Source organism: Schistocerca serialis, chromosome 5 (genome assembly GCF_023864345.2).
Source record: "Schistocerca serialis cubense isolate TAMUIC-IGC-003099 chromosome 5, iqSchSeri2.2, whole genome shotgun sequence".
NCBI classification, from domain to species: Eukaryota; Metazoa; Arthropoda; class Insecta; order Orthoptera; family Acrididae; genus Schistocerca; species Schistocerca serialis.
Window position 1 is genome coordinate 485,779,338 of NC_064642.1, and position 23,068 is coordinate 485,802,405.

Sequence of the window (23,068 nt, forward strand, 5' to 3'; positions counted from 1 at the left end):
TTGATTAAACGAAACTGGTGACGTATCGTCTGATTCGGTGTCATTATTACTTTCGATAACGTCAATACGACTGGCCAATTCATCATATTTCTCAGTCAGTGCTTTTACCTGATCATCGTTTTTATTATCACAAGCGTTAATTTGTTTCTGTATTTCACGTATGGTTTCGTTCAATTTTTTTACGTCTGCTTTGATGGAATCGGGATCCTGTATTAGTTCTAATTGCTCAAGTCTGTCGATCACTGTCTGAAAGTCCACTGTGTGTGTGTCTGTTTTTATTTTAAGATCAGAGATTTCATCATGCAATTCGGTGTTCAACTGTCTGATAGTATTAATTTCGTCTGATACTGTAGCAATATTGTTGTCTACATATGTTTTTGCTTTAGTAAAAAATTTACGCTTATCTTCCTGTCTCTGTGCAGTAATTGTTTCCATGACTTGTCGCTTTACTTTATTTTGTTCCTGTATAACTTTACTGTAACGCATTTCACTATTTTGTAAGTGGTGATTAAAACGTTCGTCAACTTGGCTGTTCTGTTGGTCAAATTTCGCGTCTACTTTCGCCTCCAGTGTGCATGAAAGTTCTGCTGACATTAATTTAAACTCATCGCGTAACTGTGTTGCGTTCTCAGAACATTGTTGGGCGACTCCATTAATTTCGTCTCCAAGTAATTTTGTTGTGGCTGCATGTGTATTACTTAATTCTTGAGCCACAGATCTAATTTCTTCACTACTACTCCTAGCACAAGCCTTAATTTCCTCACGTAATTGTTCTTTAGTATCATGACATTGCGCGGCAATGACTGTAATCTGTTCACTAAGTTGTTTGTTCTGTTCATTTAGGTTGTCGTGTCTTTCATTCAACTGTTCGAAATTTTCATTAAGGTTGTCTTTTTTTACACTAAGTTGTTTGAAATTCTTCTCTTGTTCTTTCTTCAGTTGCTTGAAACTTTCATTAAGTTGTTTGAAGTTGTCGTCTTGTTCTTTCTTCGACTGTAGCAATACTGCCATAATTTGATCCAAGCCAAAATTAGCGACTCTATTTTCCATGCTGTGTAATGGTGTATGTGCATTTGTAGCGTTTTGTATAACCATTTGGTCATTCTCTGATTCTTGAACAGGTTCGCCAATTGAATGTGCATTGTTAGTCACTACCTTGGAATGAAATAAGTCTGACGTATTTTGACTACATTGTTCATCTTCGTGAGAAAAATTTATCTGTTCACAATTCAAATTTTGGAAACCGGGTGTGTCAAACTGGGCAGCGTTCATTGTATCGGAACATGCCGCATCATCAATTGTTAAATTTACTGTGGACATAATTGAATTTATTTGACTCAATACTAGTGATCGGCAGGCACTGATTATCCATAATTAGGGGATTATCATTATTACACTGAGTGTTGCAAGCATTATTGGTCAAATTAATCGAGTCCACTATTTCACTCATTACACATCACGATGTACTCTTAACAGTTTTTCGCGGCATTTTCTCACAAATCGAAATTAAGCACAAAAATGAAACAAAGGCAAAGCAAAAATGGAACAAACACAATTACAACAAAGAGCAATAAATATCCGATGATCTGTGAAAGAAAGAGTTACAAATTAGTAAATGCATTGCGCCAGATGCAAACTACATTTAAGTAAATAAGAGCAGATATATGACTACTTCTCAGAGATTCACAAAGAAATACGATCCTGGTCGGTTGTCGCCAAGTGTAACCTCCACACAAAATTTAATAAATTATATCTTAATAATATGATTCTATTTTTTGTGTAACCTCAGAACAAAATTGGTTCCCATTTATAACCTCCGTACAGAAATTCATTCACATTTAACCTCCACACAAAATTTGTTTCCCATTTAATGCAAGCTCGAAACAGAAAAATTCCTAAACCTCGTAATAAAAAATAAATTCAGTTACCTGGTAAATTTTGGACGACAGCAGTGTTGCGTCATGGCCCTGTAAGATCATTCTGAATAAAAAAGCAAAAATTCTTACCTCAATAAAGTCGCCAACTATCTGCTCTTACAATAACCTTTTTCCGGCACAGCTCTGTGCAATGCTGGCCGATAGATTTGTCATTTATGAAAGGAAGCAACTGATTTTTCTTTTGCAACAGTCGGAATGATCATGGATTGGAGAAATTAGTAACTTCTTTAAATTGAAATGAATGCTTGTTGGAAATTACTTTATATGACAAAGATTATTATTAGGACTTTTTAAAAGATTTACATGGGAGTTCACATAACATGACTAGATATGCGCGAGGCTGCTTTTTACCTTATACAATAATATTCAGGCTCCGGCATCGCTGCACCGCGACCGGCCCAGCCAACATGATACACCATACCAGAGCAGAGCAGACTCCACACAAGCGCAGACTAGCGCAGACTAGCAACAAGTTACTGCTACAGCCACACAGTTCGTACTGAGTCAACACTGCTCTCTGGTCAGCGATTCTCTTGTACCTTGCATATCACAGGCAGCGCATGAGCAATACATCGGAATTACATCTGCTCGGACCTCTTACAACCTGTTGTATGACTTTTGATGGGACCAAGGAAGCTTATGTACCAATCTGTGCGTATACACTGCCTAATTAACATGCGCTCTAAAATGTATGAGAGCCATGTTTCACAATTTTGACGACAGATAAATACTCATAGCTGTTGAGGTATGCATTTAAGACTTTGTGTTTACTAGATATTGTTGCATCGAATGATCGGTCCTGTCACATCCCTGAATACTGGGAGACTTTTTACCATAATGTGTTCCGTATATTGCTTTTGAAATTCGAATCAGACATTTCTCTATCAGTATCTTATCATCTGCACGACAGATAGTTGTAGCTGGCTAACAGTTAACCAGTTCTGTCAGTAACCACCACAGTTACACAAGCTATAACAGTGCTGCGATGTTTTCTGAGCAGCCAGTAGCTTGGCATTGAATGCAGAACATCTAAAAGGGCGAGTCTTTCTGCCGTTCCACAACACGCCATTTCCATTTATACCATTCTGCGGTAAATTTCACTATCTGTGTGGAAGATTTCTATGCATGGGCTGTTTGTGCTGTACGTGAAGAAACTGCGAGTCACCGTGGAAGTGTTTAAGGGTTTGCGTGAGTGCGTAAATATGCGTGTGTGTGTATGTGTGTGTGTGTGTTTGGCGCGACACCAGCAGGGCTACACACAGCCGCCTTTTACCGCACCTCGTGGCGCAGCGGCCGCCGTAATGAGGATCTACAGGTCGGAGAGGCGGCCGTCTAATTGGAGAACGGCCGGCTGGCGCCGTGGTGTGGCTGCCCTTCCGACTCGAACTGCGCCCTCTGTGCCCCGGGGGACCCCTCGCCTCGCGGCCAGCTCCTGACGACGACCTCTGAGGACGGGGCCGAAACGTCTCCAGGTCACGTACGCGTCCACTGTTCTCCGGGCACGGTTCGCAATACGTGTGGAGGTAACGTAGTGTAACCGCTGTAAAAAAGTTTTGTGGCAACGTGTGTAGTATTTTAAATAGGCCACTTCGCAACAAGAATGAACAGTGGAAGCAAGTAGTATGTACTGTACTGGCATAGACATTACATATTTATTTATTTCATTTGTTGTTGTCGGTCCTATTATTGGTTTGATGAGCTCTTCACGCTAGTCTGTTCTGTGCAAGCCTCTTCTTCTCCGAATAACTACTGCAAACTACATACATCCGAGCTTGCTTGCTGAGTTTAAGCATAGTCTCTTTCTGCGGTTCTTACGCCCTAAGCTTCAGTGCATCACCAAACCGATTACACCTTCTTGCCTCAGGTTATATTCTTTCAAATGGTCTCTTCTTTAGTCAATTTATGCCTCAAATTTCTTTTTTTCCCCTTCTGTTGAGAACCTCTTGCTTACTTACTCGATCTACAGTAATCTTCAGTAGTTCCTGATTTCAATGGCTACTTTTCTCTTCTTCTTTGAAATGCTAATTGTGCACATTTAATTTCGATTCGAGACCATAGTTCTAACACTACCTTCAGAAAAGACTTCCTGAGATTTAAACATGTGCCAGATGTTAAGAAACTCCTGTTTCTGTGAAATGCATTTCGTGCTATAGCCAGTCTGCCTTCCCATGTACCTTCATTGTCTCATTTCCTAATATAATTCTATATCTGTTTAACACAGTATTCTTTCCATTTCACTGCTCTTTCTTCTTTTTGTGCCAGATTTACAATATCATCGTCAAATTTGATTGATTTTTCATCTTCATCTTTATTTCTCTTTCCAAATGTAAATATTAGGCTAACTTGGCCCTCTTAAGTTCGTCCAGGAATTCTCAGTCTTTTACCAGAATCTTCGTTGTAACACACTTGTCAAATTATCTGAGACTTTTGAGGCAAATTTTCTGAGTATTTTCGCACATGTTGGGCTCAGGTATGTAGCAGCAGACTAATTGCGTTTAGTATGATTTATTATCCCTATATATCTTTGTATTTCCATTGCACTGAAAATATCAGCACAGCTAGGGAATAAATTTGTTCCTTTCAGCAATTTTCTGTTCACAACGGTGAAGTCCCCTTTTCTCCTTCGCCTTAAGTTTTCATTCAAGATTGCTCGGTTCCGTCTCCGGTTTGGAGTCCAAGCAGTGTTAGTTGTACTTTGAGAACGATACACAGCAGTATCGATAGGTTGGCTGCTGGAGAGATCTTGTCTATGATTGCAATGAACACATTTGAAGAGCAGAAATGCAACGAAGTGCTGAGTTGTGTCCACGGCGTCGGCATTCACCTCACTGTCGTTTTGCATCTGATGGTTGTTGCATTAATCTGTGTTTTGTGTCCCAAATTTTGGTAAATCAGTATTACTGGCATTTTACTGCCGTGAATATTTTTTCACAGAAACGAAGGTAATTGCGGTAACAAACAGAATAAATAATAATTATATTGTTATTCTGCCACAACCTATCGGTGACCAGTATAGCAGAATACTCATAATACATCTCTGAACATCTTACGAACTTTTGTGGATGTAGTTCTAGCTCATCCTGCATACAGTGCAGAATTTCATCCATAGAAATGATAATGGCGGAAATCATAAAAGCTGGAACAACCATAGCGAAACGGAACAGCTTATTTTTGGTTTTAGAGTGTAGGGCATGAGACATAATTTACAAAAATGTAGATTTAGTTTGTGTGTCATGACAGGAATGAGGGCACTATGGAAGAGAAGCGATGGGAATGCAAGAAATGGAGAAATGTGAGTAAATGATACAGCGTATTTCTCTGGGAAAAGGAAGAAATAAGGTAATGTGAAGCGGGTAACAGAAAAAATGGAAAGATAAAGAAGAATAACTGGAAAAGTGAGTATTTCAAACTGTTAGTCAGTGCAAAATTTCAGTTTCGAGGGAAAGATGAAGAAGAAATTCTTCAGTGTTTTCTCAAATGCTGCGACATATGGAGTGGTGTACAATGTGCAGGGCTTCTTTTTAGTGTTACCAGTCAAGTCACACGAGAAGCCGTTTGCTCATACTCTAACGTAGGTCGAAGCAACCAATGAGATGCGGATTTCGCCATGGGCTCACTCTTAACTGCACAAATGTTTAGTTAAATTCAGTCTGAACTGAACGCCACGTTAATTATTGCAAATGACAACTGGCTTCTGAAGTCAAATTTAATCATATAGCCACGCAGATAGCGTGGAGGTGGATTAGTTGCAGATTTAATCCCGGTCAAATTTAATCATATACCCACACAGATAGCGTGGATGTGGATTAGCTGCAAATTAAATCCCAGCCAGACCATCAGAATTAGAGTTTCCCGTCGTTTCCCAATATCGTTATGCGAATACTGGGACTGTTTTCTTCAACTGTGGCTTGCCTGTTGTCAAATGTCCCAAGAATTTCATTCTTAGTTAACGTAAGACTCGTTCACTTTTCTGTATCGCGGATTATTATTCCACGCTACATAAGATATATGCATATGTGACGATGTTTGTGCAACATGCCACAGGAGCTTCAACATATCACACTAAATCGGAAGTAATAACTGAAAGTAATAAATAAACTCTTGTAACTGGCAATCGAAATTGATTTCTGCAGGGATCAACAGATTCTGTTCGATAGTCCGTACTGAACTTTTTAGACGTGTCGTGGCACTACTGGGCGCTCTAGCACTATTGTAAATCACGCTGGCTTATGACGATCAAACCTGCTGTTTCGGAATTTCTATCACCAGGCGCTACCAGAACGTTTCTCCTGGCAATCCCATTCCAGATTCACTTCCGTCTTTACGCGAGATGTGATTCTCTGCCTTCAACAATAGTTTTGGTGTCATTTCAGTGATCAGTCCTATAACACTAATCGTAATATTCTAGTCGCAAATACCAATAACTTCCTTAGAAATTTAATAACTTTCTTCTGCATATCAGCTAATAGGCTAACTGCCTATCTCTATCCAGTTCCCTCCATCTGCCTCATGTTATGTGACTAACTCTTCCACGTTGTTTCTGATGTTTTTATTGCTTTATCTGTTAATCTTCACTCATTCATTCGTAAAGTTTTCTTTTCTTATGTCCAAAATTTTCTTAAATCCTCTAGGTCATAGAAGGTATTTTCGTATTGAACTTTATTTATGTTAATTAATCAGTTTATTTACTTCAGTTCATACTTAATCCACGATTTCCTTCTCACATGATTAGCTGTTACTTCTGTTTCAATTTCTCATGCTGTTTTGTTTCTCAATATTTCATATTATGCAGTTTGTTATGTTTATTGTTTTCACAGTGGCAACTAATTTTGCAGCTAAAAAATAATTTGTCGAGTCACAACCATCTTCGAGTTCTCGGAACTAGATGTTTATAAGTATATGATTATGAGTAATTAAGGTCGGGCCTGGAGTCTAGGGATAAACTGCGTATGTCGAAACCGAAATATCCTGGGATCCTACCACTACTGGACCACGGAAATATTCAGTTTCTCCTTTGGTCTTGCCTTCACCCCTGAACGATGCAAGGAGTCACCAGGAGCGACATGACATTCGGATTCCACGTTGAACTGTGGGTTCCCTCTACCGGTTGCATGATTGAAGAAGATTAGGGACATGCGAACTGGCGAAGAGGCGAGCAAGTGAAGACTGGACCTGGCAATTGAACCACTATAAATTATCATTATTAGTAATTCATATTTGCAAAAGAATATAAATGATTAACAGTTAACTCATAAATGTTATTAATTCAGTATAGGAAGGAGGTAAAACAATTTACCGATTATGTTCAGTTTTGGTATGTTGAAGAGGTGTTGTAAAATTATCAACTTGCAATGTAGGTAATATATATTGTACAAAAGACATTTTATGTGGTTATTCTCATGCTGTGCCCTGCCTCCAAGAATTGCATTGCATTCAAATTATTTATTTATTTATTTATTTATTTTTTTTTTTTGTGGCGTTGGGTTAATTTGGGGAGGAAGTCGGCCATGCCCTTTGAAAGGAAGCATCCCGGCATTTGCCTGAAGCGATTTATGGAGATAACGGTAAACCCAAATCAGGACGGCCGGACGCAGAATTGAACCATCGTCCTCCCGATTGCGAGTCCAGTGTGCTAACCATTGCGCCATCTCATTCGGTCGTAAATTTTGGTATAATTTCTCAGTTTTCAAGAAAAAAATTGTATTTAATAAATTCTCCGTAAAATTGAGCCCACGTCTGCACAATCCCACTCCACTCTAATCCGAAGTACATAATCATGGTTATAACTGGAGTTATAAATGTTCTGATAATTTCGAATAAGGTGATTTTACTATTCGATCAAAGTATTTTTCATAATATACCCACATCAAAAAAAGTTGTACATTACCCGGTTCCCAGAATTCCCGAAGACAGACGTTGACTGTAGGTATTGTATCACAAAGACAGTCCCTTTGACTGTTCAGAGATGTCACTAAATCCGCCCAGAGATGTAAACAGCCAAGCATCAGCCGCTCTCATTACAAGGAGGAGGTCCGACAGCGAATGAGTTCCAGTGATTCCCCCAGGAAGGAGGTACACGACTCGTCTGTAATTCATCCATAACTAGACGGTCAGTACCGCGGCTCGATTGCGTCCGCATTGTTACTCTGTGCCAGAAAAGGCTCTCAACAAGTATCCAGGGGTCTCGGAGTGAACCAAAGCGATGTTGTTCGGATATGGAGGAGATACAGTGAGACGGGAACTGTCGATGATATGCCTCGCTCAGGCCGCCCAAGGCCTGCTACTGCAGTGCATGACCGCTACCTACGGATTATGGCACGGAGGAAACCTGACAGCAACGCCATCATGTTGAATAATGTTCTTAGTGCAGCCACAGGACGTCGTGTTACGACTCAATCTGTGCCCTGTCGGCTGCATGATGTGCAACTTCACTTCCGACGTCCATTGTGATGTCCATCTTTGAAACCACGATACCATGCGAGGCTGTACAAATGGGCCCAACAACACGCCGAATGGACCGCTTAGGATTGACATCACCTTCTCTTCACCGATGAGTGTAGCATGTGCCTTCAACCAGACAATTGTTGGAGACGTGTGTGGAGGCAGCCCGGTCAGGCTGAACGCCTTAGAACCACTGTACAGCGAGTGCAGCAATGTGGAAGTTCACTGCTGTTTTGGGGTGGCACTATGTGGGGCCAACGTACTCCGCTGGTGGTAATGGAAGGCGCCGTAACTGCTGTACGATACGTAAATGCCATCCTCCGATAGTGCATCCCTATCGGCAGCATATTAACGAGGTATTCGTCTTCATGGATGACAGTTCGCTCCATCATCGTGCACATCTTCTCGATCATTTCTTTCTAAGTAACGACATGTCTTGACCAGAGTGGGCAGCATGTTCTCCAGACATGAAACCTATCGAACATGGCTGGTTCAAATGGCTCTGAGCACTATTGGACTTGACATCTATGGTCATCAGGCCCCTAGAACCTAGAACTACTTAAACCTAACTAACCTAAGGACAGCACACAACACCCAGTCATCACGAGGCAGAGAAAATCCCTGACCCCGCCGGGAATCGAACCCGGGAACCCGGGCGCGGGAAGCGAGAACGCTACCGCACGATCACGAGCTGCGGACTATCGAACATTCCTGGGATAGATTGAAAAGTACTGTTTATGGACGACGTGACCCATAAACCAGTCTGAGGGATCTTCGCCGAACCGCAGTTGAGGAGTGGTACAATTTGGACCAACAGTGTCTTGATGAACTTGTGGATAGTATGCCACGATGAATACAGGCCTGCATCAATGCAAGAGGACGTGCTACTGGGTATTAGAGTTACCGGTGTGTACAGCAATCTGGACCACCATCTCTGAAGGTCTCGCTCTATGGTGGTACAACATGCAATGTGTGGTTTTCATGAGCAATTAAAACGCCGGAAATGATGTCAATTTTCTGTACGGGTTCCGGAACTCTCGAAACCTTGGTGATGCAACAGACTCCTAAAGAAGCCTTCGCCGCTGCCATGGAATCAGCGTTGTGAAAAATGTGTACGTCTGCAGGGCGATTACGTCGAGAAGTAACGCCAGTTTCATCGATTTCGGGTGAGTAGTTAATTAGAAAAAAAGTCGGAGGCCTTAGAACTTGAATGCACCTCGTATTTCACATGTCTCTGAAAGAAGCTATGAGGCAATAAACGAGGACTGAAACAGAAAGAAACTCTATGTCAACAGCAAACGTTGTGTTAACGGCGCCATTAAACGTTAGAATAAAATTTTTGTTCAGGTCACAACGAACCATTGGATTAACAAATTTTTCTTCTTCAGAAACGCTTTCCTTGCCATTGCCAGTCTACATTTTATATCCTCTCTACTTCGACCATCATCAGTTATTTAGCTCCCCGAATAGCAAAACTCCGTTACTACTTTGTCTCTTTTCCTAATCTAATTCCCTCAGCATCACCCGACTTAATTCGACTACATTCCATTATCCTCGTTTTGCTTTTGTTGATGTTCATCCTATACTCTCCCATCAAGTCACTGTCCATTCCATTCAACTGCTCTTCCAAGTCCTTTGCTGTCTCTGACAGAATTACAATGTCATCGGCGAACCTCAAGGTTTTTATTTGTTCTCCGTGGATTTTAATACCTACTCCGAACTTTTCTTTTGTTTCCTTTATCACTTGCTCAATATACAGATTGAATAACATCGGGGATAGGCTACAACCCCGTCTCACTCCCTTCCCAACCACTGCTTCCCTTTCATACACCTCGACTCTTATAACTGCCATCTGCTTTCTGTACAAATTGTAAATAGCCTTTCGCTCCCTGTATTTTATCCCTGGCACCTTCAGAATTTGAAAGAGAGTATTCCAATCAACGTTGTCAAAACCTTTCTCCAAGTCTACAAATGCTCTTCTAAGATAAGTGTTCCAACATTTCTACGGGATCCAAACTGATCTTCCCCAAGGTCGGCTACTATCAGTTTTTGCATTCGCCTGTAAAGAATTCGCGTTAGTATTTTGCAGCTGTGGCTTATTAAACTGGTAGTTCGGTAATTTTCACATCTGTCAACACCTGCTTTCTTTGGGATTGGAATTATTATATTCTTCTTGAAATCTGAGGGTATTTCGCCTGTCTCATACATTTATTAAATACAAATTATTTTTAAGTATTATATATTATATAGTATTATAAATATGATAATATTATTAAATACAAATTATTTTTCCTGACAACTGAGAAATTATACCAAAATTCACACGGCAAAGCAATTCTTGGAGGCAGGGCCAGGTTGAGAATAATAATGTAAAAAGCCTTTAGTACAATGAAAACTAAACTGAAATAGACTTCATCTATGAAGATAGAAACTGACCAATAGCAGTTTACAGACACAGCTTACAAAATCCGGCTGCTGGTCACAGGTAGACTATGACAATCAAATTAACTAGAAGAAAACTCTCTGATTTACTTCAGGCTAATTATACTGGTATTCAAATAACTAGAGTTCTACGACCACTCCCATCACCGAGTAGTCGCAAAGACAAAGCTACTGTCAACCTTTTGTGGGACTACCTACGAAAATTTATAAATACAGTTTTCTACCAATGTGACATACAAAACATTCTACTGTTACAGTGTAAAAAACAAGGTAATTTTCCATAGAATGAGAGAAACGAAATCAGTAACGCTAAAACCAAACAATTAAAATAATCAGTATTGCTCCCAGTTAGAGAAAACATCCGCAATTTAACTACAGCCCTTCCATGTGTAATAATGCCGATCATCCGATATTCTTAATGCAAACCCTGTACTCTTTCCTGCACACTATGTCGAATCACTCGACCGATGAAAATACTGCTGTCGGTCAGTAAAACACCCAGTTAGTGCTCCTACTGTCATTTGGAACCCCTGACAGCTCCTCCACTGGAGTCGCCGTCCTATCACCAGGGGAAAACACAAAAACTGCTTCGATGGTTTGTTTGTGGCCACACAACGGCCACGCCTCTCGCTCTCCATTACTGAAGTCACGTACACAACTTGTTGGTGTACTAGCTTGGACAATGCTACTCCTTCTTGATTCTCTACCAACATACTGGCTCCAACGGCTCTACGGCATCCACCAAACCTGTTAACGACACGTAGAGCATCAGGAGCAGCCCCTGGTTGCCATAGGTTATCACCGGGCGTCTGTCCCTAGCCGCCATTGGACCAAAGTCCTCCAATATCTGCCGCTCTTTGTCAAAGTCACGTCTGCTTTGTCCGGATCGGCCGCTGGAGAGTCCAAGACTCCAGCTTGAGCGCTGGTCGCGCTAAGACTCTCCGCTCCTACGTCGCACTGCCCCATTCAGGCTCGGAGCTGTGCGAGCAGCGCTACAATCGCTGACAGAACCACTATTAGTGTTATTTGTCCACGTACCTACTTCCATTACATTATGAACATGACGGTTGACAGTTTGAAAACGCAGTCCTTTAATGATTACCACAAAAAAAGTAACGTCCACAAATTCATAGCTTTTTCCCAAAAAGTTAGATAAGGACAACGGATGATCAGAGACAATAGATTCTCCTCAACTGTTTACGACAGTCTGGCAACGCGAGGTAACTTTTTGATTCTCCGACTTAAAACCACGTTGTTTTGAGGCGAAGAACTCGTCAAGTCAAGTTCAGAGCAAATTTTCATCCGGAAAGGAATTTCCTCGAAGGTTGTTCGCTAGAGACTCTTCATTGTCCTTGTTCTTGGATTGCGTCTCAAGACGTCTCAACTGTTGAAATTATATGTCGGCAGTAATGTCGAGGTAGTAATTCATAGTACACTACACGGTCTCTGTTCCAGCGAATGCTTCACTGGACACGCATTCGGGATGACGACGATTCAAACCCAGCCATCCAGATTTAGGTTTTCCGTGATTTCCCTAAATCCCTCCAGGCAAATATCGGGATAGTTCCTTTGAAAGGGCACAGCCGATTACCTGCCCTGTCGTTGACCCAATCATAGGTTGTGCTACGTCGCTAATGACCTAGATGTAGGCTGGACGTTGAGCCCATTCCTCCTTCCCAGTGCTTAACATTACCTTTTTTTGATGCGTGCAGGTCTTTTACAGGGAGTTGATGCTTTGTTTGGGATCAACTACTTCTTCCTTTTCCTTATGTTAGCATAAAGATACCATTTCCCGTTATCGGTAAGGATACACTATCGCAGTGATCGGTGTTGTTCAGAAGACAATTAATGACGAGCAAACGGAGACGCATTTAAGACCAACCGCCAATTTTTGTGATTTTGGCTTACAGCATACAGGACCCACACACACGAATTTTGAAACTTCCCCATTGCATGCAAATGACGCACGATAGTGGAACCATAACAGTTCATCACATTTGTCAGTTTTCGAGTACACTGTTGTGGATCATTGTGGATTAATGCGCTTAAACGATCCTCATCAAAATTCGAAGCTCTTCCTGAAGGTGGAGACTCACAGATGTTAGACTGACCTTTCTTAGAAAGAGAAAACCATTCTCTTGCCTTGCTTTGTCCATCGGCTGCATCTCCATACACGGCGCAAATGTTTCTGGCTACCTCCACTGCTGACAGCCCTCTGCTGAACTCAAACAGCAGGGTATGTCCGAAATGTTCCTATCTCTCCATTTAGCACTACAATTTTTTAGTGTCCACAGATCCACTCAATATCTCCAAATGACAATATTGAAACTCAAATAGCAACCGTGAACTTCAAATAAAAAACACCAGTCGAAAAAAAAAAATCGTAGAAATAGAAATAAGAAATGCAAAACATAAACGCTATGAACTTATGCACCAACCTAACGGTCTTAACGTTTTAAAACTGTCGGCAGTCCTTAAAATGTGCCACATAGTAAGTAACGTGGCAGGTCAACTTCATGTTTGTGCTGCAATAAAGAGTAAGTAGCGTGCTAGAAGAGGGAATTCCTCAGTTGAGTGTGACAACCAGGGTGCAAGCAAGCAGTGATGGTGCAAACAGAAACAGAAGATGTTCGAGCGTATCCCTTCGCGACCATTGTCATCTTCAGTGAAACGTTTTTGGACAGATGGCCGTGTCTTGATACACACATAATACGGCGCTCTGATTGAGACTTCTCGCAACTGTGGCTGAAAGTTTGGTCAACAAAACAACGTAAAATAGAGATTATGTACCCAAATTTTGTAATGGATTTACTGTCAGCTTTCATTTACATTCCGACTGAATATTTCAATGTCAGCTCTATAAACTCTTTCCTTCGCTCAGACCACCATCTAAAGAGAGAATGCTCCGGATGATACTGTGTGGTCTATATCTTTGACCTTAAAAATTTATTTCACCGCGATATGTTACAAGTACTTGGTTTCGTACCACTAAACTAAAACGCTACGCCTCTATTGGGATCTATATTTAACGTAAATTCATTGAATTACCTGCGGTAAGACATGACTGAAAAATAAAAAAAAAAAAACAAAAAAAAAAAACTTTACAGGGAGCTTTTGTAAATCATTATTTTCGAATCAGATTAAGTTTCCGAAGAATTCACGCCCAGAGCAATCACGTCATAAATAATTTACTCTCGTGCACATGTAACAAAATCAGATTGTTTGCTACTCCTCTCTATTCATATGCTTCAGTCATTCATTCACTTCCCAAATTAACTCAGTACCTTTCATCTGTATGAGCGACAGTGATTACTCCACAATTTATTCACATGAAACAGCTCTAAAATTATATGCTAAACTTTATCTGCGCGGCTGCATTCCCGAAAGTGAATAGCTCTAAAAACACGTTTGGCCGTTCTTTAACAGAATTAACAATACTGGTAGAATCAGCAACGCTTGTCCTTCAGTCGACAAAGGGGCAAGAAATATCAGCGTTAAAATCTTTCAGCGACGTATTAAACACGAAGGAAATTTTGAAAATGGGCAGGTTCGTCGATCGTGTCATTTTTATTTTGACAGTCCTCTAACTCTTTAACTCATTTTTTTAACCTACGAAAAACACAAATCTGGACTGCAGACCAGGATTTGAATAGTGTTGTTTCATAACGCAGAACGTGAGCCTTCTGCTTTAACTGCGGCGTTCTGTTAAAAGAGGACTATTCCTTGACTACAGCTGAAAGTTAAAAATATATTTACCTACTAACACCAGATACTCGTATGTAGGTTTCAAATTATAGATCAGTTCAACAACGAAAGACTATTTCATTTAAAATAAAACAGCTGCTTTCAAAGGTATGCACTTCAGGTTGCAACTTCAGGTACTATACAATGGAAATATTGCTTACCTCTTAAAAATTAAAAGTATTTTTCATATTATAGTTCATAATCTACATATTCTTTAATAAAGTAGGAAAAGTGGTGGCGAACAGGTGCGTAACTAATATCTGAAATAATTTTGTGTCATCAGGTGATTTATTCAACAACGCTATTCCAAAGTGAAAGTTCCTTCCTCGTATAAATTTGGCTTTCCATGTACTAAGTGCAAGTTGTATTGCATGCTTGTCATGGATACTGGTCTCTTTCTGCATGCCGAAATCACAGCCTAGGGCATTACATTTCAGAAATTTTAACAAGTCAGCAGTATAGGAGACGTATCGTAGTATTTACAAATTTTTAAATAGAGCCCAACAAAATTGCAAACGTTTCATCAGTTATTATCCTGACAGAAAGTATTCAATGTTGCTAATGAGTTTTCCAGAGGATGAGTGCACATAGCAGGTATCTGTGAAAATAAACAGGATATCTTAATGCACAGCTCAACGTTGATGTTAACACTTCAGAACTTTCTTCTTGAGGCTGACGTGTAGTTTTAGGGGCTCCAGCTTACAACATAGTTGTTTCAGCAGGTACTGTATAGTAAGTCACTGCTACTGTATATTCAACAATCAGCCTAGCGTACCAACTACCAGATGGAAAGCGAGTCACATTTGAAATTACTGATAGTGTTGTGACAGCTATCTCAAATTCTTCCTCAATATTTTGTTTCACGGATACTTGCTACAGCACTGAAGTCAACATCTGATCAAAACTAAATGGCTACTCCTCCATGTTGGTAGTGACATCATCTATTTTGTTAAACATTGTAGAACATTATTGTGGTTCAGTATGCGGCAGTCACCTAAACTTAGCCCATCTACAACACCATTTTTTAAATGATAATTTCCCTATTCTACCATGTGTCAGAGTTTAGACTGCGTCAGCTGGTGAACTGGGATAAAATCCTAACGGTTGAGGTACTTATCTGTAGCAAGCCTCTCCCCGCCCCCCCCCCCTCCTCCACAAAAACATATTGTTTCTTAACAGCACTTTTCCGTAATGATTTGAGATGAGTTTAATAAATTGTCTGGCTTGTCTCAGAGGCAAATATACTTTTTAGTTGAAAGTTACTGTAGTACTCAACGCTTCAAAGGTTTTCTCGTGATGTTTAGCAGTATTATGAGACAGTTCAGCATCGGGAGTAGTTAAATGGCAGGTATTACGCCTGAGAGAGGCTATTTAGTCAATTTTAGTACTCACAACACGTTATTACAAACATCGTCATTCTTTTCCATGTTATAGGCCTCTCATGTGTGGTAAAGCTCCTCCGTTTCAGGAACACATTTTGTCCATAATTTTGACACGTTTTTAGAAAGATGCAACATGCATCAGATTGTGGTCATTTAAAATGTCCTTTCGAATACATCTGGTCTGTCATACCAACGTGGCACAGAGCACAATATCAATTTGGTGTGCACTGCAATTGCACATTTACTCCTAATTAACTGCATATTCACAGATCACGGAGTTAACAGAGAATGGTTTATGGGTGCCGATACGTAATAAAATGAAATAAAAATCAGTAAAGGTGATTCCTCCCGATATCCTCCTCCCAGGCATGGTAGTATGATAAGCAAATAGCACAAAAGCATTCTGATGGAGCAGGTGGAGCCAAGTTAATAATTAAATATACTATTGTCAAGAAAGGTGGCTGAGACAGACGCCATTTCTAGAGGTAAAAGTTTTGTCTTGAGCTTATTTCTCAAAATATTTGAGACTAGTAGTCACAATGGCAAAGTCTTATAGTCATGAGTGTACCGAAATGACACAGCCCTGCCGAACACATTCCCTGAATGCAATATCTGCTCGCTGAAACTCTCTTCCGCTGTGTTTGCTTGAAATAAGCAGTGTAGCTGACGGATTCGCATCTGACCTCATTTTCAGTAACATAGGCACAGAATAATATTGTGAAGAGAGTTATTGCTCCAACATCAATCAATAATACATTACATATTTCTTCATTGTACACAAAAAATTTTAAATTGAGTGTTTTTACGACAATCGCGAATGTTTGACGGTTTCTGTTCTTACTCTGAGCAACATTTTTAAAGCAGGGTACGCAATACAACAACAAAGTATGGGATTTGGAGAAATTAATTTTTTGGTGTGAAGTAAGGTAGAAGAGATCGTTGTACCCTGAGGATAGTGTACCTAGGAACACATGATATATCCTGCACGCTGTTTCAGTCTTATAAGCAATTTTAGAATCTCATGAAGGAACGTGCGCTAGAGACAGTAAAAAGTATCTGGCATTTTGTATTGTTTTTGTTCCTTTGTTTTGTACAGAATGTGTAGATAATTTGAGTTCTACATCTTTTGGTGCTGTATAATATACTAAAGCTCTCTCGATTATTAATTCTTCGGCTATAGAATTTTATGTTGCGTAAAATTCTATGTATTTTTAAATCAATTTATGCAACGTGTGGAAGCTTATGTCATAGTTCTTCTGTCGTGCACCGACTAGTATCCTGAGACGGAATAAGATCTTCTCCTATGCAGATCTCGAAATTTGAAATTTGTGTCAGTTGTAAATAGGTCATATTTCAAAAGGTACTTCTAACCGATTTGTAATAATACGTCTACTGTAACAGATTTCACTTACTTATTATAGGCTTATAGTGGAGCACTAACGTAACAGAAGATTATTAAGTACAGTAATTCAACGAATACTGATTTTTCGTACAATATTTACTATCGAAGGTCGCATGTACAAATTTGGTAACTAGTATCGATATTTACCGGCTATCTCCAGACCTGAAAATAGTGAGACAAGTGGTTCAATGACAGGAATTGCATTCGACCTTAGCTGCGTTTACAATAAGATATCTGAATGTATGCTCTTATCTTAGATACTGCTGTGTATTGTTGGTATGTATTGTTCAATAAATCTGTTACTTTTGTCTTTTTGCAAATAGTGCTACTGCTGGATGCAATTCATGACTTGTAACCAGTGTTCTTTTCAATCTCTTTCAAGCCTGAAGATAACCAGTAACTGTGGAAACTAGTTATCAGTTTACCAATATGCGATACTGGCTAATAAAGATTTTACGAAATATCGGTATTCATTGAAATAATAGATCATGTCTCTCCAGCGACAGCATTAGGTGACTAAAAATCCAATATTGACAAGATTTTCTGGAGTGCAACATTTTTAAATTTCTGCAGAATATCTGTTCCCTGCAACATTTTTTTCACATTTCTAAAAATCTTCCTTTTAGGGAAATCATTTGTAATTTCACAAAATGGCTGCTGCAAGTGAAAAGTCTGTGCTATCATTTAAAAAATTGAATAATAAAATATATTAAATTTATAATACCGGACTCGATAGATGCAAAAATCTGAACAGTGTTCGAAAGTGCTCACCTACTTCTGAGGGAGCCAACGAATAGGTCTCAGATGAAGTTAAAGTGAGAGCAGATCGTGATTATCGAATTTCTATTCCAGTAAAATACATCAACACAGTACACAAATTTACGCGGCTACACTATTACGCACGCCGACTCAATTGAGAAAAGTTAGACTCTCGACCGATTGTTGCATTCATTACAATCGCTGAAAACAGCTGAACCATGCACGTACTGCTCATCGCTGGCCTCAGGATTCCAGTCTGTCAATGCATATCCCTTTCAGGCAGAAACATGTGTCATACACAGATCGACTGTTGTTCCACGTTACAGGCGCAGCTGAACGGTTGCATTTCGTTCTCACAGTTGCGTTTGCTGGCTGGATGATGTGCCAAACTCCAGGCACGTTTGGTTCAAAAGCAATACCTAGGCATGTAACACAGTTTAAAATAATGGAGATGTGATACGAAACCACTAGAGCCTGCCAGGTGATGACGGTGCAGCATAATAGAAACCTTAGCAGATATTGGTGGCATGCATAAAAATGACTCTACATGGAGTAATGGAGAACCACCAAAGAAGAGTCCGCCTCCGTAGGGCAGCGGTAGCATTAACGCCTACCACGCAAAAGGGCCTGGGTTCGATTACCGGCAGGGGACTGGGTGTTGTGTGTCCTTATCATAATTTTTATCTTTATTGACACGCAAGCCGCCGAAGTGGCGTCAACCAAAAAGACTTGCAATACGGCGGCCGAACCCAGAAGGTGATATCCCGGCCAATAAATGCCATACCAAAGAAGTGTAGAAGAACTTGCAAGAATCATTCAGGGGAGTAAGGAGCGTCTTTAAGGAACTGCAGACTCCATAGGATTACAAACTCACGCTGCTGTGACAGTAACATCTTACCGAGGCACACAGGAATGTGTAAGAATGGTGTTCATCAAACCGAAATTAGAAGCGACGTAATTAGATATCTGAGGCTGAAAAAGGAAAAAAATACATTGCCTCTCTCGCACTGATGAGGAATGGATATTAAAAGTAATTGAGCCTTATTAGAGTCTATACATCCTTATGTAGTCGCTATCCCATCAGTCCATTTCCGAACAAAATAATCCACTCAGTGGCTAAGATTGCCAAAAATAGGACTACCCTCTTTTGAAAGCTGTTCTGTGAACGACGAAGTATGGATCTAATGTTGTGGTCGGTGCCGTGATGGGTCCTCGCTTGGTTACATAAGCCTTGTTTTTTCATTCCATTACCCCAGATAACTACAGTAGAAGGTCTCAAGGTATTCTTATCCTGTTTACAAGAAAATCAATAAGTTTATAAATATACCCATCTTGAAAAGGTGGAACGATGGCCACATTGAAGCGTTACGGTAATCAGTGATGAAAATAATATTTAATATCTGGCACTAAGTGTTAACTTACTCAAAACAGTACATGTTCACCTTACACCATCAGATAAAGTAAAAATTAGCATTTACAATTAATACATGATCAACGTAGGTGTCAGCTGACAAATTATGGAACCTAACAATAAAACCCAAGGCGCAAACGTATCATCCATGTACGAACAGGTCAGATTTTATGCATTCCGAGTCAACAAAAAGAAGCGCCGTATAAATAATCAAAGTACGAGAAATACTCATGCTGAAAGTCCATAATAACGTAACGGGACAAGAAACTAAATCAGTTATTGCTATCTCAAACATCACGACTATCCATCGCATTGCATGAAACACTGACCAGAACATCTCAGTCAATGGAACTGGTTTGCTTTGTGTGAGTAAGGCCCATCAGGTTCGATCCAATATCTTCATTTCTTATTCCATTGCGGGATGACGTGGTGGATCCATCGCTCATTCATGATAAGGAGACGAAACATAATCTAAAGTGCACCATTTTTAAAACAGACCCTGCTGGAAAATTCGCTGCAGCTTTTGAATTTGTTCCTTATTCAACATATGCATCAGCCACCGCTCACAAATCTTCTCGTGGTTGTTCTTATTATGAAATATAGATTCTTGCATGTCTGCGACAGTTGCTCTTTTCGTGGGCGATCGTTAAATACCACATAGTACATGACAATTTTAACGGTACACTAAAATCTTGAAAACGGAATTTTTTTGATGTTTTCGCCTACGGTAGAGATTTACAAACGTCCTTTCCGTTGCTTATTCTTGAAAACATGTACCCCACGAATGAATTCAGCCAACGAAATTTTAAATGCTGAAATTTAAGGAGCGGACCCAATGTTAACCTCCACCAGACTGAACGCCCCTTAATGATAAACCGTCCCAAGCAAAAATTATATCATCACACTGTACTCGAGTTTATCTATTATAACTAAATATAGACATACACACACCGCGACTACTTTAAGAAGAAGCATTATCAGAATTATTTCTTATATTAAGCTCACACCTAACACCCGTTTTTGTGCAAAAATGATAACTCAATGGAAAAAAAAATTATCAACGGATTATTGACGTTAGGCCAAGAGATATTATTCTCTTTCAAAAATGTTCAAATGTGTGTGAAATCTTATTTGACTTAACTGCTAAGGTAATCAGTCCCTAAGCTTACACACTGCTTAACCTAAATTATCGTAAGGACAAACACACACACCCATGCCCGAGGGAGGACTCGTACCTCCGCCGGGACTTATTCTCTTTTCTTTGTAACTAATCGGTTTTGTGATTCAACGTTGTCCACATCTCCGCCTATTCTACTGAAACCTATTTGTAGACATAGCAGCCTATTCACAAGACACGCTACTCTGGTGAGAGGCGTGTGTGTCCGTTCAGGTTGGAATGGAAACTGAGTTTTTCGAAGGAGAGGAGATTGGTAATGATTTTTCGAGAGGTACCTTAAAGTGGGCGACAAAGCTTTTTGTAGTCAGATTGTTTTACTTTATCAGTAAATGTTTATTTCCACCGTTTTTGTAGACTTAATATGTTGTGGTAAGGAAATCAAATATTTCGCTCTATGTAGCTCAGCAGTAAGTTATGAACGCAGATATACAGAATATAGAGAGTCTTCCAGCAGAACTGAACTTGCAAAAATCAAAATACACCTTAATCCTTTGTGCAGCAACTGAGTCCCATGCGTAATACACTTTATCGCCACTGACCGGCAGTTACAGAACAACGTTAGAACAAAGAACACACATTGTCACAACACTAACAGATTGCCTCTGGCAGAACAACGTTGTTCTTCATTATACTTCGTACAATATACTAGTACTTTGTTTTAAACGTACGTGGTAATTGCCAGCTCGCTGCCTTGTAAGGATTTTATATTCGTCAGGATTTTGCAGTTACACAATGTGTCAATTATTTCAAACTGACCGATTACGTAGACTTCTCCACGAGAGATGGTTCTGCGATAGTGAAGGATGCACTTTTATCCTAGATTTATAGTAATTTTATTTCTGTAGATTTTTCTGTCGGCTCGTTTACAGTATAAGTTTACAGGGAAATCTGTATTCCCCATGTGCCTGTAGAGTGGTTACTGTTCTTTGTGTTCTTTTATTTTAACTGTTTGTATCACGCAATAAGAAAGGCAGGCAAATAAAAGAGAAATGTCTGGAAGAGAAATGTAAGGAGTCAGAAAAGGAAATGGACGCCGAAAGGTAAAATTCACTATAGAACAGTCTGGCTTCCGGTGAAATTAAAAGGGAAACATCAAACATTAAGTTTGTGTTGACTACTGTGGGCTGTCAGCACCGACATAAACACGTAAGGAGAGAAGCGGCGATGGCTGGTGTCAGGAATCCAAAATGAACCGTACATACACTTTCAAATTAATAGAACAATTAATTTTTGAAAAGGAAAAGAAACATCACTTCACTTCTCATTGTGAAATGACTTCCTGTGGTTCCTGTGCTTCCTACATGCAAACACTTTACAAGCTATTACTACTCGCAGAACGTAGGCTAAGTGTCATTTTGATATTACTCAGTACAGATACTCTCGATGTTTCCAGCCGAAATTAACCCCCCGACCAGCGATGGGCATACATGGAAAAATTCCGTCTTTTTTAACAGTTTCTTCTACTACAAGAGTTAGGTCGAATTATTTGTTTAAATCATGAAATTAGCAAATATACTTACGTAACAATACGTTGGACAAAACTGTTAATTACTTTGGAATTGAGAAGGGATGGCTTTGCTAACATGTTCACGAATAGAGGTAAATACATACTTAGGTCTACTAGTATTTCGTCTTTCTAATGTTTACAATTAGTACAGAATTTTATTTGGTTTATATGTCAACAATAGAATTTATGTTACGAAACAATTACTGATTTCACCCTGTAACAAAAGTATTAACTAGGAATACTCAAAATAAATTAAAAAATCAATTACATACATAAAACTAAGCACAAATTTAGATCTGGTGTTATATTCTTTAAAACTAGGGGCCTACCTTTCTCTTTCTTATATTCACGTATGTTAATGGTAATTAGTTAAAGGTGAAGAAACGGATTTAAGGAGGCAGATGGCAAACCAAGAGGGGAAGTAAAAACATCCCAGCTTGCTTCGTCACCGTCTTCCCCTAGCCTGTGTCTGTTCACGTACAACGTCACACTTGCTGCCGAAGAGGAGGCCCTGTAGCAGGCGCCGGCTTCTGTAACTTCGACGCACTTTAGCGTCGTTGACGACATTTCATATTGTCCCACATTACACTTCCTACATCCTGTCCAAGTTTGTCGGCGTATTACTTAAACATCCTTTAAATAGACGAAATCGCTAGACGACAGCCAGTTTGGTTTTAAGAGACGTGAATCCACCAAAGAGGCAGTTTTGACGTGCTTAAAGTAAGTCAACAGACTGTCTTAATACGTGACGAGCTAAAAACGGCGTTTGTCACAGTAAAACACTCTAAGATATTAGAAATTCTCAGAATAGTAGGTATAAGGTGTAGGGATAGACAGGTGACATACAATATCTTCAAACACGAAGA